Here is a 17780-nt window from a genome sequence, read left to right on the forward strand (position 1 = left end):
AAAACCACGGCACAAAACCTAACAATTCAAAAATGCTAAATAAGGTTTGGAAACCAAGAACAGCAAACAGGTGCTGCTGCCAGAAAGAGCCTCGCTAGCTGTTGGGAACCGTACTTTTAAAACTCCAGGAAGTGTAGGATGGACCAATCAGCTTCCTGTACTTCCCCCAAATCCGGCCAATCAGGCAGGGCACCTATAAGAACAAGAAAATAAAAACAACACATATGGCCAGGACCGTAACATGGTCTACTAGTAATGAAGCACGATGGTTGACAAACCAATAAAGTAGCAAAACAGCAATGAAAGAACAAAATTTGATGAAAATATAGAACAATTTCTATGAATAAATAGGCAGTAACACCAGCTTGTGCTGCCCGTAAACCCAAGCAAAAAAGCTTACAGCACCTGGTATTCCCAGGCGGTCTTCCTACCAAGTACTAACCAGGCCCGGCCCTATTTGGCTGCTGAGATCGGACGAGATCGGGCGCTCAGAGAGCGGTGTGGCCGTAAGCTGCATTTGACATCATCAACAGCTCTTAAAAACGCTGGAGAAGCAGAATGCATGACACTTGCTAAGAAGAAGATAAATGTGGCAAAGTACAAAGTACTATAACTGTACTGGTCTGTTACGCCCCTGTCTAGGGGGTCAGGGTGAAACATACAAAGATAAATTTGCATGTTCCCTCTCCGATCCTCAAACCAAAATCCAGGATTGAGATGTTCCAACAGAATGATATTTATTTTAAACGAAAGAAAGTGTCAAACAAAACATGACACTACAACTCAGGGCGAACCAAGGCCAACATAATAAACAAAATAAGCCATTTCCCACAGAAAGTGCTAGCTAGCCTGATAGAAATAAACAAACCAAAAGATAGTCGCTAACCCTAACTCCCTAATGTGAAAACAAGAGAAAATAATCAAAAGAAAATGGCAGTCCACCCCTACAGATTTAATACTATTTACAAAATATACAATTTATAAACAAAACCACGGCACAAAACCTAACAATTCAAAACTGCTAAATAAGATTTGGAAACCAAGAACAGCAAACAGGTGCTGCTGCCAGAAAGAGCCTCGCTAGCTGTTGGGAACCGTACTTTTAAAACTCCAGGAAGTGTAGGATGGACCAATCAGCTTCCTGTACTTCCCCCAAATCCGGCCAATCAGACAGGGCACCTATAAGAACAAGAAAATAAAAACAACACATATGGCCAGGACCGTAACATGGTCTACTAGTAATGAAGCACGATGGTTGACAAACCAATAAAGTAGCAAAACAGCAATGAAAGAACAAAATTTGATGAAAATATAGAACAATTTCTATGAATAAATAGGCAGTAACACCAGCTTGAGCTGCCCGTAAACCCAAGCAAAAAAGCTTACAGCACCTGGTATTCCCAGGCGGTCTTCCTACCAAGTACTAACCAGGCCCGGCCCTATTTGGCTGCCGAGATCGGACGAGATCGGGCGCTTAGAGAGCGGTGTGGCCGTAACATGCATTTGACATCATCAACAGCTCTTAAAAACGCTAGAGAAGCAGAATGCATGACACTTGCTAAGAAGAAGATAAATGTGGCAAAGTACAAAGTACTATAACTGTACTGGTCTGTTACGCCCCTGTCTAGGGGGTCAGGGTGAAACATACAAAGATAAATTTGCATGTTCCCTCTCCGATCCCCAAACCAAAATCCAGGATTGAGATGTTCCAACAGAATGATATTTATTTTAAACGAAAGAAAGTGTCAAACAAAACATGACACTACAACTCAGGGCGAACCAAGGCCAACATAATAAACAAAATAAGCCATTTCCCACAGAAAGTGCTAGCTAGCCTGATAGAAAGAAACAAACCAAAAGACAGTCGCTAACCCTAACTCCCTAATGTGAAAACAAGAGAAAACAATCAAAAGAAAAATGGCAGTCCACCCCTACAGATTTAATACTATTTACAAAATATACAATTTATAAACAAAACCACGGCACAAAACCTAACAATTCAAAAATGCTAAATAAGGTTTGGAAACCAAGAACAGCAAACAGGTGCTGATGCCAGAAAGAGCCTCGCTAGCTGTTGGGAACCATACTTTTAAAACTCCAGGAAGTGTAGGATGGACCAATCAGCTTCCTGTACTGCCCCCCAATCCAGCCAATCAGGCAGGGCACCTATAAGAACAAGAAAATAAAAACAACACATATGGCCAGGACCGTAACATGGTCTACTAGTAATGAAGCACGATGGTTGGCAAACCAATAAAGTAGCAAAACAGCAATGAAAGAACAAAATTTGATGAAAATATAGAACAATTTCTATGAATAAATAGGCAGTAACACCAGCTTGTGCTGCCCGTAAACCCAAGCAAAAAAGCTTACAGCACCTGGTATTCCCAGGCGGTCTTCCTACCAAGTACTAACCAGGCCCGGCTCTATTTGGCTGCCGAGATCGGACGAGATCGGGCGCTTAGAGAGCGGTGTGGCCGTAAGCTGCATTTGATATCATCAACAGCTCTTAAAAACGCTGGAGAAGCAGAATGCATGACACTTGCTAAGAAGAAGATAAATGTGGCAAAGTACAAAGTACTATAACTGTACTGGTCTGTTACGCCCCTGTCTAGGGGGTCAGGGTGAAACATACAAAGATAAATTTGCATGTTCCCTCTCCGATCCCCAAACCAAAATCCAGGATCGAGATGTTCCAACAGAATGATATTTATTTTAAACGAAAGAAAGTGTCAAACAAAACATGACACTACAACTCAGGGCGAACCAAGGCCAACATAATAAACAAAATAAGCCATTTCCCACAGAAAGTGCTAGCTAGCCTGATAGAAAGAAACAAACCAAAAGACAGTCGCTAACCCTAACTCCCTAATGCGAAAACAAGAGAAAACAATCAAAAGAAAAATGGCAGTCCACCCCTACAGATTTAATACTATTTACAAAATATACAATTTATAAACAAAATCACGGCACAAAACCTAACAATTCAAAAATGCTAAATAAGGTTTGGAAACCAAGAACAGCAAACAGGTGCTGCTGCCAGAAAGAGCCTCGCTAGCTGTTGGGAACCGTACTTTTAAAACTCCAGGAAGTGTAGGATTGACCAATCAGCTTCCTGTACTTCCCCCAAATCCGGCCAATCAGGCAGGGCACCTATAAGAACAAGAAAATAAAAACAACACATATGGCCAGGACCGTAACATGGTCTACTAGTAATGAAGCACGATGGTTGACAAACCAATAAAGTAGCAAAACAGCAATGAAAGAACAAAATTTGATGAAAATATAGAACAATTTCTATGAATAAATAGGCAGTAACACCAGCTTGTGCTGCCCGTAAACCCAAGCAAAAAAGCTTACAGCACCTGGTATTCCCAGGCGGTCTTCCTACCAAGTACTAACCAGGCCCGGCCGTATTTGGCTGCCGAGATCGGACGAGATCGGGCGCTCAGAGAGCGGTGTGGCCGGAAGCTGCATTTGACATCATCAACAGCTCTTAAAAACGCTGGAGAAGCAGAATGCATGACACTTGCTAAGAAGAAGATAAATGTGGCAAAGTACAAAGTACTATAACTGTACTGGTCTGTTACGCCCCTGTCTAGGGGGTCAGGGTGCAACATACAAAGATAAATTAGCATGTTCCCTCTCCGATCCCCAAACCAAAATCCAGAATCGAGATGTTCCAACAGAATGATAGTTATTTTAAACGAAAGAAAGTGTCAAACAAAACATGACACTACAACTCAGGGCGAACCAAGGCCAACATAATAAACAAAATAAGCCATTTCCCACAGAAAGTGCTAGCTAGCCTGATAGAAATAAACAAACCAAAAGATAGTCGCTAACCCTAACTCCCTATAATGTGAAAACAAGAGAAAACAATCAAAAGAAAAATGGCAGTCCACCCCTACAGATTTAATACTATTTACAAAATATACAATTTATAAACAAAACCACGGCACAAAACCTAACAATTCAAAAATGCTAAATAAGATTTGGAAACTAAGAACAGCAAACAGGTGCTGCTGCCAGAAAGAGCCTCGCTAGCTGTTGGGAACCGTACTTTTAAAACTCCAGGAAGTGTAGGATGGACCAATCAGCTTCCTGTACTTCCCCCAAATCCGGCCAATCAGGCAGGGCACCTATAAGAACAAGAAAATAAAAACAACACATATGGCCAGGACCGTAACATGGTCTACTAGTAATGTAGCACGATGGTTGGCAAACCAATAAAGTAGCAAAACAGCAATGAAAGAACAAAATTTGATGAAAATATAGAACAATTTCTATGAATAAATAGGCAGTAACACCAGCTTGTGCTGCCTGTAAACCCAAGCAAAAAAGCTTACAGCACCTGGTATTCCCAGGCGGTCTTCCTACCAAGTACTAACCAGGCCCGGCTCTATTTGGCTGCCGAGATCGGACGAGATCGGGCGCTTAGAGAGCGGTGTGGCCGTAAGCTGCATTTGACATTATCAACAGCTCTTAAAAACGCTAGAGAAGCAGAATGCATGACACTTGCTAAGAAGAAGATAAATGTGTCAAAGTACAAAGTACTATAACTGTACTGGTCTGTTACGCCCCTTTCTAGGGGGTCAGGGTGCAACATACAAAGATAAATTAGCATGTTCCCTCTCCGATCCCCAAACCAAAATCCAGGATCGAGATGTTCCAACAGAATGATATTTATTTTAAACGAAAGAAAGTGTCAAACAAAACATGACACTACAACTCAGGGCAAACCAAGGCCAACATAATAAACAAAATAAGCCATTTCCCACAGAAAGTGCTAGCTAGCCTGATAGAAATAAACAAACCAAAAGATAGTCGCTAACCCTAACTCCCTAATGTGAAAACAAGAGAAAACAATCAAAAGAAAATGGCAGTCCACCCCTACAGATTTAATACTATTTACAAAATATACAATTTATAAACAAAACCACGGCACAAAACCTAACAATTCAAAAACGCTAAATAAGATTTGGAAACCAAGAACAGCCAACAGGTGCTGCTGCCAGAAAGAGCCTCGCTAGCTGTTGGGAACCGTACATTTAAAACTCCAGGAAGTGTAGGATGGACCAATCAGTTTCCTGTACTTCCCCTAAATCCGGCCAATCAGGCAGGGCACCTATAAGAACAAGAAAATAAAAACAACACATATGGCCAGGACCGTAACATGGTCTACTAGTAATGAAGCACGATGGTTGACAAACCAATAAAGTAGCAAAACAGCAATGAAAGAACAAAATTTGATGAAAATATAGAACAATTTCTATGAATAAATAGGCAGTAACACCAGCTTGAGCTGCCCGTAAACCCAAGCAAAAAAGCTTACAGCACCTGGTATTCCCAGGCGGTCTTCCTACCAAGTACTAACCAGGCCCGGCTCTATTTGGCTGCCGAGATTGGGCGAGATCGGGCGCTTAGAGAGCGGTGTGGCCGTAAGCTGCATATGACATCATCAACAGCTCTTAAAAACGCTGGAGAAGCAGAATGCATGACACTTGCTAAGAAGAAGATAAATGTGGCAAAGTACAAAGTACTATAACTGTACTGGTCTGTTACGCCCCTGTCTAGGGGCTCAGGGTGCAACATACAAAGATAAATTAGCATGTTCCCTCTCCGATCCCCAAACCAAAATCCAGGATTGAGATGTTCCAACAGAATGATATTTATTTTAAACGAAAGAAAGTGTCAAACAAAACATGACACTACAACTCAGGGCGAACCAAGGCCAACATAATAAACAAAATAAGCCATTTCCCACAGAAAGTGCTAGCTAGCCTGATAGAAATAAACAAACCAAAAGATAGTCGCTAACCCTAACTCCCTAATGTGAAAACAGTCCAAAGAAAATGGCAGTTCACCCCTACAGATTTAATACTATTTACAAAATATACAATTTATAAACAAAACCACGGCACAAAACCTAACAATTGAAAAATGCTAAATAAGGTTTGGAAACCAAGAACAGCAAACAGGTGCTGATGCCAGAAAGAGCCTCGCTAGCTGTTGGGAACCGTACTTTTAAAACTCCAGGAAGTGTAGGATGGACCAATCAGCTTCCTGTACTGCCCCCCAATCCAGCCAATCAGGCAGGGCACTTATAAGAACAAGAAAATAAAAACAACACATATGGCCAGGACCGTAACATGGTCTACTAGTAATGAAGCACGATGGTTGGCAAACCAATAAAGTAGCAAAACAGCAATGAAGGAACAAAATTTGATGAAAATATAGAACAATTTCTATGAATAAATAGGCAGTAACACCAGCTTGTGCTGCCCGTAAACCCAAGCAAAAAAGCTTACAGCACCTGGTATTCCCAGGCGGTCTTCCTACCAAGTACTAACCAGGCCCGGCCCTATTTGGCTGCCGAGATCGGACGAGATCGGGCGCTTAGAGAGCGGTGTGGTCGTAAGCTGCATTTGAAATTATCAACAGCTCTTAAAAACGCTAGAGAAGCAGAATGCATGACACTTGCTAAGAAGAAGATAAATGTGGCAAAGTACAAAGTACTATAACTGTACTGGTCTGTTACGCCCCTGTCTAGGGGGTCAGGGTGCAACATACAAAGATAAATTAGCATGTTCCCTCTCCGATCCCCAAACCAAAATCCAGGATCGAGATGTTCCAACAGAATGATATTTATTTTAAACGAAAGAAAGTGTCAAACAAAACATGACACTACAACTCAGGGCGAACCAAGGCCAACATAATAAACAAAATAAGCCATTTCCCACAGAAAGTGCTAGCTAGCCTGATAGAAAGAAACAAACCAAAAGACAGTCGCTAACCCTAACTCCCTAATGCGAAAACAAGAGAAAACAATCAAAAGAAAAATGGCAGTCCACCCCTACAGATTTAATACTATTTACAAAATATACAATTTATAAACAAAACCACGGCACAAAACCTAACAATTCAAAAATGCTAAATAAGGTTTGGAAACCAAGAACAGCAAACAGGTGCTGCTGCCAGAAAGAGCCTCGCTAGCTGTTGGGAACCGTACTTTTAAAACTCCAGGAAGTGTAGGATGGACCAATCAGCTTCCTGTACTTCCCCCAAATCCGGCCAATCAGGCAGGGCACCTATAAGAACAAGAAAATAAAAACAACACATATGGCCAGGACCGTAACATGGTCTACTAGTAATGAAGCACGATGGTTGACAAACCAATAAAGTAGCAAAACAGCAATGAAAGAACAAAATTTGATGAAAATATAGAACAATTTCTATGAATAAATAGGCAGTAACACCAGCTTGTGCTGCCCGTAAACCCAAGCAAAAAAGCTTACAGCACCTGGTATTCCCAGGCGGTCTTCCTACCAAGTACTAACCAGGCCCGGCCCTATTTGGCTGCTGAGATCGGACGAGATCGGGCGCTCAGAGAGCGGTGTGGCCGTAAGCTGCATTTGACATCATCAACAGCTCTTAAAAACGCTGGAGAAGCAGAATGCATGACACTTGCTAAGAAGAAGATAAATGTGGCAAAGTACAAAGTACTATAACTGTACTGGTCTGTTACGCCCCTGTCTAGGGGGTCAGGGTGAAACATACAAAGATAAATTTGCATGTTCCCTCTCCGATCCTCAAACCAAAATCCAGGATTGAGATGTTCCAACAGAATGATATTTATTTTAAACGAAAGAAAGTGTCAAACAAAACATGACACTACAACTCAGGGCGAACCAAGGCCAACATAATAAACAAAATAAGCCATTTCCCACAGAAAGTGCTAGCTAGCCTGATAGAAATAAACAAACCAAAAGATAGTCGCTAACCCTAACTCCCTAATGTGAAAACAAGAGAAAATAATCAAAAGAAAATGGCAGTCCACCCCTACAGATTTAATACTATTTACAAAATATACAATTTATAAACAAAACCACGGCACAAAACCTAACAATTCAAAACTGCTAAATAAGATTTGGAAACCAAGAACAGCAAACAGTTGCTGCTGCCAGAAAGAGCCTCGCTAGCTGTTGGGAACCGTACTTTTAAAACTCCAGGAAGTGTAGGATGGACCAATCAGCTTCCTGTACTTCCCCCAAATCCGGCCAATCAGGCAGGGCACCTATAAGAACAAGAAAATAAAAACAACACATATGGCCAGGACCGTAACATGGTCTACTAGTAATGAAGCACGATGGTTGACAAACCAATAAAGTAGCAAAACAGCAATGAAAGAACAAAATTTGATGAAAATATAGAACAATTTCTATGAATAAATAGGCAGTAACACCAGCTTGAGCTGCCCGTAAACCCAAGCAAAAAAGCTTACAGCACCTGGTATTCCCAGGCGGTCTTCCTACCAAGTACTAACCAGGCCCGGCCCTATTTGGCTGCCGAGATCGGACGAGATCGGGCGCTTAGAGAGCGGTGTGGCCGTAACATGCATTTGACATCATCAACAGCTCTTAAAAACGCTAGAGAAGCAGAATGCATGACACTTGCTAAGAAGAAGATAAATGTGGCAAAGTACAAAGTACTATAACTGTACTGGTCTGTTACGCCCCTGTCTAGGGGGTCAGGGTGAAACATACAAAGATAAATTTGCATGTTCCCTCTCCGATCCCCAAACCAAAATCCAGGATTGAGATGTTCCAACAGAATGATATTTATTTTAAACGAAAGAAAGTGTCAAACAAAACATGACACTACAACTCAGGGCGAACCAAGGCCAACATAATAAACAAAATAAGCCATTTCCCACAGAAAGTGCTAGCTAGCCTGATAGAAATAAACAAACCAAAAGACAGTCGCTAACCCTAACTCCCTAATGTGAAAACAAGAGAAAACAATCAAAAGAAAAATGGCAGTCCACCCCTACAGATTTAATACTATTTACAAAATATACAATTTATAAACAAAACCACGGCACAAAACCTAACAATTCAAAAATGCTAAATAAGGTTTGGAAACCAAGAACAGCAAACAGGTGCTGATGCCAGAAAGAGCCTCGCTAGCTGTTGGGAACCATACTTTTAAAACTCCAGGAAGTGTAGGATGGACCAATCAGCTTCCTGTACTGCCCCCCAATCCAGCCAATCAGGCAGGGCACCTATAAGAACAAGAAAATAAAAACAACACATATGGCCAGGACCGTAACATGGTCTACTAGTAATGAAGCACGATGGTTGGCAAACCAATAAAGTAGCAAAACAGCAATGAAAGAACAAAATTTGATGAAAATATAGAACAATTTCTATGAATAAATAGGCAGTAACACCAGCTTGTGCTGCCCGTAAACCCAAGCAAAAAAGCTTACAGCACCTGGTATTCCCAGGCGGTCTTCCTACCAAGTACTAACCAGGCCCGGCTCTATTTGGCTGCCGAGATCGGACGAGATCGGGCGCTTAGAGAGCGGTGTGGCCGTAAGCTGCATTTGATATCATCAACAGCTCTTAAAAACGCTGGAGAAGCAGAATGCATGACACTTGCTAAGAAGAAGATAAATGTGGCAAAGTACAAAGTACTATAACTGTACTGGTCTGTTACGCCCCTGTCTAGGGGGTCAGGGTGAAACATACAAAGATAAATTTGCATGTTCCCTCTCCGATCCCCAAACCAAAATCCAGGATCGAGATGTTCCAACAGAATGATATTTATTTTAAACGAAAGAAAGTGTCAAACAAAACATGACACTACAACTCAGGGCGAACCAAGGCCAACATAATAAACAAAATAAGCCATTTCCCACAGAAAGTGCTAGCTAGCCTGATAGAAAGAAACAAACCAAAAGACAGTCGCTAACCCTAACTCCCTAATGCGAAAACAAGAGAAAACAATCAAAAGAAAAATGGCAGTCCACCCCTACAGATTTAATACTATTTACAAAATATACAATTTATAAACAAAATCACGGCACAAAACCTAACAATTCAAAAATGCTAAATAAGGTTTGGAAACCAAGAACAGCAAACAGGTGCTGCTGCCAGAAAGAGCCTCGCTAGCTGTTGGGAACCGTACTTTTAAAACTCCAGGAAGTGTAGGATTGACCAATCAGCTTCCTGTACTTCCCCCAAATCCGGCCAATCAGGCAGGGCACCTATAAGAACAAGAAAATAAAAACAACACATATGGCCAGGACCGTAACATGGTCTACTAGTAATGAAGCACGATGGTTGACAAACCAATAAAGTAGCAAAACAGCAATGAAAGAACAAAATTTGATGAAAATATAGAACAATTTCTATGAATAAATAGGCAGTAACACCAGCTTGTGCTGCCCGTAAACCCAAGCAAAAAAGCTTACAGCACCTGGTATTCCCAGGCGGTCTTCCTACCAAGTACTAACCAGGCCCGGCCGTATTTGGCTGCCGAGATCGGACGAGATCGGGCGCTCAGAGAGCGGTGTGGCCGGAAGCTGCATTTGACATCATCAACAGCTCTTAAAAACGCTGGAGAAGCAGAATGCATGACACTTGCTAAGAAGAAGATAAATGTGGCAAAGTACAAAGTACTATAACTGTACTGGTCTGTTACGCCCCTGTCTAGGGGGTCAGGGTGCAACATACAAAGATAAATTAGCATGTTCCCTCTCCGATCCCCAAACCAAAATCCAGAATCGAGATGTTCCAACAGAATGATAGTTATTTTAAACGAAAGAAAGTGTCAAACAAAACATGACACTACAACTCAGGGCGAACCAAGGCCAACATAATAAACAAAATAAGCCATTTCCCACAGAAAGTGCTAGCTAGCCTGATAGAAATAAACAAACCAAAAGATAGTCGCTAACCCTAACTCCCTATAATGTGAAAACAAGAGAAAACAATCAAAAGAAAAATGGCAGTCCACCCCTACAGATTTAATACTATTTACAAAATATACAATTTATAAACAAAACCACGGCACAAAACCTAACAATTCAAAAATGCTAAATAAGATTTGGAAACTAAGAACAGCAAACAGGTGCTGCTGCCAGAAAGAGCCTCGCTAGCTGTTGGGAACCGTACTTTTAAAACTCCAGGAAGTGTAGGATGGACCAATCAGCTTCCTGTACTTCCCCCAAATCCGGCCAATCAGGCAGGGCACCTATAAGAACAAGAAAATAAAAACAACACATATGGCCATGACCGTAACATGGTCTACTAGTAATGAAGCACGATGGTTGACAAACCAATAAAGTAGCAAAACAGCAATGAAAGAACAAAATTTGATGAAAATATAGAACAATTTCTATGAATAAATAGGCAGTAACACCAGCTTGAGCTGCCCGTAAACCCAAGCAAAAAAGCTTACAGCACCTGGTATTCCCAGGCGGTCTTCCTACCAAGTACTAACCAGGCCCGGCTCTATTTGGCTGCCGAGATCGGACGAGATCGGGCGCTTAGAGAGCGGTGTGGCCGTAAGCTGCATTTGACATTATCAACAGCTCTTAAAAACGCTAGAGAAGCAGAATGCATGACACTTGCTAAGAAGAAGATAAATGTGGCAAAGTACAAAGTACTATAACTGTACTGGTCTGTTACGCCCCTGTCTAGGGGGTCAGGGTGAAACATACAAAGATAAATTTGCATGTTCCCTCTCCGATCCTCAAACCAAAATCCAGGATTGAGATGTTCCAACAGAATGATATTTATTTTAAACGAAAGAAAGTGTCAAACAAAACATGACACTACAACTCAGGGCGAACCAAGGCCAACATAATAAACAAAATAAGCCATTTCCCACAGAAAGTGCTAGCTAGCCTGATAGAAATAAACAAACCAAAAGATAGTCGCTAACCCTAACTCCCTAATGTGAAAACAAGAGAAAACAATCAAAAGAAAATGGCAGTCCACCCCTACAGATTTAATACTATTTACAAAATATACAATTTATAAACAAAACCACGGCACAAAACCTAACAATTCAAAAATGCTAAATAAGATTTGGAAACCAAGAACAGCAAACAGGTGCTGCTGCCAGAAAGAGCCTCGCTAGCTGTTGGGAACCGTACTTTTAAAACTCCAGGAAGTGTAGGATTGACCAATCAGCTTCCTGTACTGCCCCCCAATCCGGCCAATCAGGCAGGGCACCTATAAGAACAAGAAAATAAAAACAACACATATGGCCAGGACCGTAACATGGTCTACTAGTAATGTAGCACGATGGTTGGCAAACCAATAAAGTAGCAAAACAGCAATGAAAGAACAAAATTTGATGAAAATATAGAACAATTTCTATGAATAAATAGGCAGTAACACCAGCTTGTGCTGCCTGTAAACCCAAGCAAAAAAGCTTACAGCACCTGGTATTCCCAGGCGGTCTTCCTACCAAGTACTAACCAGGCCCGGCTCTATTTGGCTGCCGAGATCGGACGAGATCGGGCGCTTAGAGAGCGGTGTGGCCGTAAGCTGCATTTGACATTATCAACAGCTCTTAAAAACACTAGAGAAGCAGAATGCATGACACTTGCTAAGAAGAAGATAAATGTGTCAAAGTACAAAGTACTATAACTGTACTGGTCTGTTACGCCCCTTTCTAGGGGGTCAGGGTGCAACATACAAAGATAAATTAGCATGTTCCCTCTCCGATCCCCAAACCAAAATCCAGGATCGAGATGTTCCAACAGAATGATATTTATTTTAAACGAAAGAAAGTGTCAAACAAAACATGACACTACAACTCAGGGCGAACCAAGGCCAACATAATAAACAAAATAAGCCATTTCCCACAGAAAGTGCTAGCTAGCCTGATAGAAATAAACAAACCAAAAGATAGTCGCTAACCCTAACTCCCTAATGTGAAAACAAGAGAAAACAATCAAAAGAAAATGGCAGTCCACCCCTACAGATTTAATACTATTTACAAAATATACAATTTATAAACAAAACCACGGCACAAAACCTAACAATTCAAAAATGCTAAATAAGATTTGGAAACCAAGAACAGCCAACAGGTGCTGCTGCCAGAAAGAGCCTCGCTAGCTGTTGGGAACCGTACATTTAAAACTCCAGGAAGTGTAGGATGGACCAATCAGCTTCCTGTACTTCCCCTAAATCCGGCCAATCAGGCAGGGCACCTATAAGAACAAGAAAATAAAAACAACACATATGGCCAGGACCGTAACATGGTCTACTAGTAATGAAGCACGATGGTTGACAAACCAATAAAGTAGCAAAACAGCAATGAAAGAACAAAATTTGATGAAAATATAGAACAATTTCTATGAATAAATAGGCAGTAACACCAGCTTGAGCTGCCCGTAAACCCAAGCAAAAAAGCTTACAGCACCTGGTATTCCCAGGCGGTCTTCCTACCAAGTACTAACCAGGCCCGGCTCTATTTGGCTGCCGAGATTGGGCGAGATCGGGCGCTTAGAGAGCGGTGTGGCCGTAAGCTGCAAATGACATCATCAACAGCTCTTAAAAACGCTGGAGAAGCAGAATGCATGACACTTGCTAAGAAGAAGATAAATGTGGCAAAGTACAAAGTACTATAACTGTACTGGTCTGTTACGCCCCTGTCTAGGGGCTCAGGGTGCAACATACAAAGATAAATTAGCATGTTCCCTCTCCGATCCCCAAACCAAAATCCAGGATTGAGATGTTCCAACAGAATGATATTTATTTTAAACGAAAGAAAGTGTCAAACAAAACATGACACTACAACTCAGGGCGAACCAAGGCCAACATAATAAACAAAATAAGCCATTTCCCACAGAAAGTGCTAGCTAGCCTGATAGAAATAAACAAACCAAAAGATAGTCGCTAACCCTAACTCCCTAATGTGAAAACAGTCCAAAGAAAATGGCAGTTCACCCCTACAGATTTAATACTATTTACAAAATATACAATTTATAAACAAAACCACGGCACAAAACCTAACAATTGAAAAATGCTAAATAAGGTTTGGAAACCAAGAACAGCAAACAGGTGCTGATGCCAGAAAGAGCCTCGCTAGCTGTTGGGAACCGTACTTTTAAAACTCCAGGAAGTGTAGGATGGACCAATCAGCTTCCTGTACTGCCCCCCAATCCAGCCAATCAGGCAGGGCACTTATAAGAACAAGAAAATAAAAACAACACATATGGCCAGGACCGTAACATGGTCTACTAGTAATGAAGCACGATGGTTGGCAAACCAATAAAGTAGCAAAACAGCAATGAAGGAACAAAATTTGATGAAAATATAGAACAATTTCTATGAATAAATAGGCAGTAACACCAGCTTGTGCTGCCCGTAAACCCAAGCAAAAAAGCTTACAGCACCTGGTATTCCCAGGCGGTCTTCCTACCAAGTACTAACCAGGCCCGGCCCTATTTGGCTGCCGAGATCGGACGAGATCGGGCGCTTAGAGAGCGGTGTGGTCGTAAGCTGCATTTGAAATTATCAACAGCTCTTAAAAACGCTAGAGAAGCAGAATGCATGACACTTGCTAAGAAGAAGATAAATGTGGCAAAGTACAAAGTACTATAACTGTACTGGTCTGTTACGCCCCTGTCTAGGGGGTCAGGGTGCAACATACAAAGATAAATTAGCATGTTCCCTCTCCGATCCCCAAACCAAAATCCAGGATCGAGATGTTCCAACAGAATGATATTTATTTTAAACGAAAGAAAGTGTCAAACAAAACATGACACTACAACTCAGGGCGAACCAAGGCCAACATAATAAACAAAATAAGCCATTTCCCACAGAAAGTGCTAGCTAGCCTGATAGAAATAAACAAACCAAAAGACAGTCGCTAACCCTAACTCCCTAATGTGAAAACAAGAGAAAACAATCAAAAGAAAATGGCAGTCCACCCCTACAGATTTAATACTATTTACAAAATATACAATTTATAAACAAAACCACGGCACAAAACCTAACAATTCAAAAATGCTAAATAAGATTTGGAAACCAAGAACAGCAAACAGGTGCTGCTGCCAGAAAGAGCCTCGCTAGCTGTTGGGAACCGTACATTTAAAACTCCAGGAAGTGTAGGATGGACCAATCAGCTTCCTGTACTTCCCCCAAATCCGGCCAATCAGGCACGGCACCTATAAGAACAAGAAAATAAAAACAACACATATGGCCAGGACCGTAACATGGTCTACTAGTAATGAAGCACGATGGTTGACAAACCAAAAAAGTAGCAAAACAGCAATGAAAGAACAAAATTTGATGAAAATATAGAACAATTTAATGAATAAATAGGCAGCAACACCAGCTTGAGCTGCCCGTAAACCCAAGCAAAAAAGCTTACAGCACCTGGTATTCCCAGGCGGTCTTCCTACCAAGTACTAACCAGGCCCGGCCCTATTTGGCTGCCGAGATCGGACGAGATCGGGCGCTTAGAGAGCGGTGTGGCCGTAAGCTGCATTTGATATCATCAACAGCTCTTAAAAACGCTGGAGAAGCAGAATGCATGACACTTGCTAAGAAGAAGATAAATGTGGCAAAGTACAAACTACTATAACTGTACTGGTCTGTTACGCCCCTTTCTAGGGGGTCAGGGTGCAACATACAAAGATAAATTAGCATGTTCCCTCTCCGATCCCCAAACCAAAATCCAGGATCGAGATGTTCCAACAGAATGATATTTATTTTAAACGAAAGAAAGTGTCAAACAAAACATGACACTACAACTCAGGGCGAACCAAGGCCAACATAATAAACAAAATAAGCCATTTCCCACAGAAAGTGCTAGCTAGCCTGATAGAAAGAAACAAACCAAAAGACAGTCGCTAACCCTAACTCCCTAATGTGAAAACAGTCCAAAGAAAATGGCAGTTCACCCCTACAGATTTAATACTATTTACAAAATATACAATTTATAAACAAAACCACGGCACAAAACCTAACAATTCAAAAATGCTAAATAAGATTTGGAAACTAAGAACAGCAAACAGGTGCTGCTGCCAGAAAGAGCCTCGCTAGCTGTTGGGAACCGTACTTTTAAAACTCCAGGAAGTGTAGGATGGACCAATCAGCTTCCTGTACTTCCCCCAAATCCGGCCAATCAGGCAGGGCACCTATAAGAACAAGAAAATAAAAACAACACATATGGCCAGGACCGTAACATGGTCTACTAGTAATGTAGCACGATGGTTGGCAAACCAATAAAGTAGCAAAACAGCAATGAAAGAACAAAATTTGATGAAAATATAGAACAATTTCTATGAATAAATAGGCAGTAACACCAGCTTGTGCTGCCTGTAAACCCAAGCAAAAAAGCTTACAGCACCTGGTATTCCCAGGCGGTCTTCCTACCAAGTACTAACCAGGCCCGGCTCTATTTGGCTGCCGAGATCGGACGAGATCGGGCGCTTAGAGAGCGGTGTGGCCGTAAGCTGCATTTGACATTATCAACAGCTCTTAAAAACGCTAGAGAAGCAGAATGCATGACACTTGCTAAGAAGAAGATAAATGTGTCAAAGTACAAAGTACTATAACTGTACTGGTCTGTTACGCCCCTTTCTAGGGGGTCAGGGTGCAACATACAAAGATAAATTAGCATGTTCCCTCTCCGATCCCCAAACCAAAATCCAGGATCGAGATGTTCCAACAGAATGATATTTATTTTAAACGAAAGAAAGTGTCAAACAAAACATGACACTACAACTCAGGGCAAACCAAGGCCAACATAATAAACAAAATAAGCCATTTCCCACAGAAAGTGCTAGCTAGCCTGATAGAAATAAACAAACCAAAAGATAGTCGCTAACCCTAACTCCCTAATGTGAAAACAAGAGAAAACAATCAAAAGAAAATGGCAGTCCACCCCTACAGATTTAATACTATTTACAAAATATACAATTTATAAACAAAACCACGGCACAAAACCTAACAATTCAAAAATGCTAAATAAGATTTGGAAACCAAGAACAGCCAACAGGTGCTGCTGCCAGAAAGAGCCTCGCTAGCTGTTGGGAACCGTACATTTAAAACTCCAGGAAGTGTAGGATGGACCAATCAGCTTCCTGTACTTCCCCTAAATCCGGCCAATCAGGCAGGGCACCTATAAGAACAAGAAAATAAAAACAACACATATGGCCAGGACCGTAACATGGTCTACTAGTAATGAAGCACGATGGTTGACAAACCAATAAAGTAGCAAAACAGCAATGAAAGAACAAAATTTGATGAAAATATAGAACAATTTCTATGAATAAATAGGCAGTAACACCAGCTTGAGCTGCCCGTAAACCCAAGCAAAAAAGCTTACAGCACCTGGTATTCCCAGGCGGTCTTCCTACCAAGTACTAACCAGGCCCGGCTCTATTTGGCTGCCGAGATTGGGCGAGATCGGGCGCTTAGAGAGCGGTGTGGCCGTAAGCTGCATATGACATCATCAACAGCTCTTAAAAACGCTGGAGAAGCAGAATGCATGACACTTGCTAAGAAGAAGATAAATGTGGCAAAGTACAAAGTACTATAACTGTACTGGTCTGTTACGCCCCTGTCTAGGGGCTCAGGGTGCAACATACAAAGATAAATTAGCATGTTCCCTCTCCGATCCCCAAACCAAAATCCAGGATTGAGATGTTCCAACAGAATGATATTTATTTTAAACGAAAGAAAGTGTCAAACAAAACATGACACTACAACTCAGGGCGAACCAAGGCCAACATAATAAACAAAATAAGCCATTTCCCACAGAAAGTGCTAGCTAGCCTGATAGAAATAAACAAACCAAAAGATAGTCGCTAACCCTAACTCCCTAATGTGAAAACAGTCCAAAGAAAATGGCAGTTCACCCCTACAGATTTAATACTATTTACAAAATATACAATTTATAAACAAAACCACGGCACAAAACCTAACAATTGAAAAATGCTAAATAAGGTTTGGAAACCAAGAACA

General features: G+C 41.4%; 18 pseudogenes; all 18 read right to left on the reverse strand.

The window, feature by feature from the left end:
* Positions 1-393: 393 nt before the first annotated feature.
* LOC137116220 (5S ribosomal RNA) lies at positions 394-512 on the reverse strand (annotated as a pseudogene).
* An 867-nt stretch (positions 513-1379) lies between these two features.
* On the reverse strand, positions 1380-1498 carry LOC137116176 (5S ribosomal RNA; annotated as a pseudogene).
* An 868-nt stretch (positions 1499-2366) lies between these two features.
* LOC137115883 (5S ribosomal RNA) lies at positions 2367-2485 on the reverse strand (annotated as a pseudogene).
* Positions 2486-3353: 868 nt separating this feature from the next.
* Positions 3354-3472, reverse strand: LOC137116304 (5S ribosomal RNA; annotated as a pseudogene).
* Positions 3473-4342: 870 nt separating this feature from the next.
* On the reverse strand, positions 4343-4461 carry LOC137115884 (5S ribosomal RNA; annotated as a pseudogene).
* An 867-nt stretch (positions 4462-5328) lies between these two features.
* LOC137116247 (5S ribosomal RNA) lies at positions 5329-5447 on the reverse strand (annotated as a pseudogene).
* Positions 5448-6304: 857 nt separating this feature from the next.
* On the reverse strand, positions 6305-6423 carry LOC137116064 (5S ribosomal RNA; annotated as a pseudogene).
* An 868-nt stretch (positions 6424-7291) lies between these two features.
* On the reverse strand, positions 7292-7410 carry LOC137116221 (5S ribosomal RNA; annotated as a pseudogene).
* Positions 7411-8277: 867 nt separating this feature from the next.
* LOC137116177 (5S ribosomal RNA) lies at positions 8278-8396 on the reverse strand (annotated as a pseudogene).
* An 868-nt stretch (positions 8397-9264) lies between these two features.
* On the reverse strand, positions 9265-9383 carry LOC137115885 (5S ribosomal RNA; annotated as a pseudogene).
* Positions 9384-10251: 868 nt separating this feature from the next.
* On the reverse strand, positions 10252-10370 carry LOC137116305 (5S ribosomal RNA; annotated as a pseudogene).
* An 870-nt stretch (positions 10371-11240) lies between these two features.
* LOC137115886 (5S ribosomal RNA) lies at positions 11241-11359 on the reverse strand (annotated as a pseudogene).
* Positions 11360-12226: 867 nt separating this feature from the next.
* LOC137115888 (5S ribosomal RNA) lies at positions 12227-12345 on the reverse strand (annotated as a pseudogene).
* Positions 12346-13212: 867 nt separating this feature from the next.
* LOC137116248 (5S ribosomal RNA) lies at positions 13213-13331 on the reverse strand (annotated as a pseudogene).
* An 857-nt stretch (positions 13332-14188) lies between these two features.
* LOC137116065 (5S ribosomal RNA) lies at positions 14189-14307 on the reverse strand (annotated as a pseudogene).
* An 866-nt stretch (positions 14308-15173) lies between these two features.
* On the reverse strand, positions 15174-15292 carry LOC137115962 (5S ribosomal RNA; annotated as a pseudogene).
* Positions 15293-16149: 857 nt separating this feature from the next.
* On the reverse strand, positions 16150-16268 carry LOC137115889 (5S ribosomal RNA; annotated as a pseudogene).
* Positions 16269-17135: 867 nt separating this feature from the next.
* On the reverse strand, positions 17136-17254 carry LOC137116249 (5S ribosomal RNA; annotated as a pseudogene).
* Positions 17255-17780: the final 526 nt, after the last annotated feature.

The sequence above is a fragment of the Channa argus genome, unplaced genomic scaffold, assembly GCF_033026475.1.
Source record: "Channa argus isolate prfri unplaced genomic scaffold, Channa argus male v1.0 Contig030, whole genome shotgun sequence".
Classification (NCBI taxonomy): domain Eukaryota; kingdom Metazoa; phylum Chordata; class Actinopteri; order Anabantiformes; family Channidae; genus Channa; species Channa argus.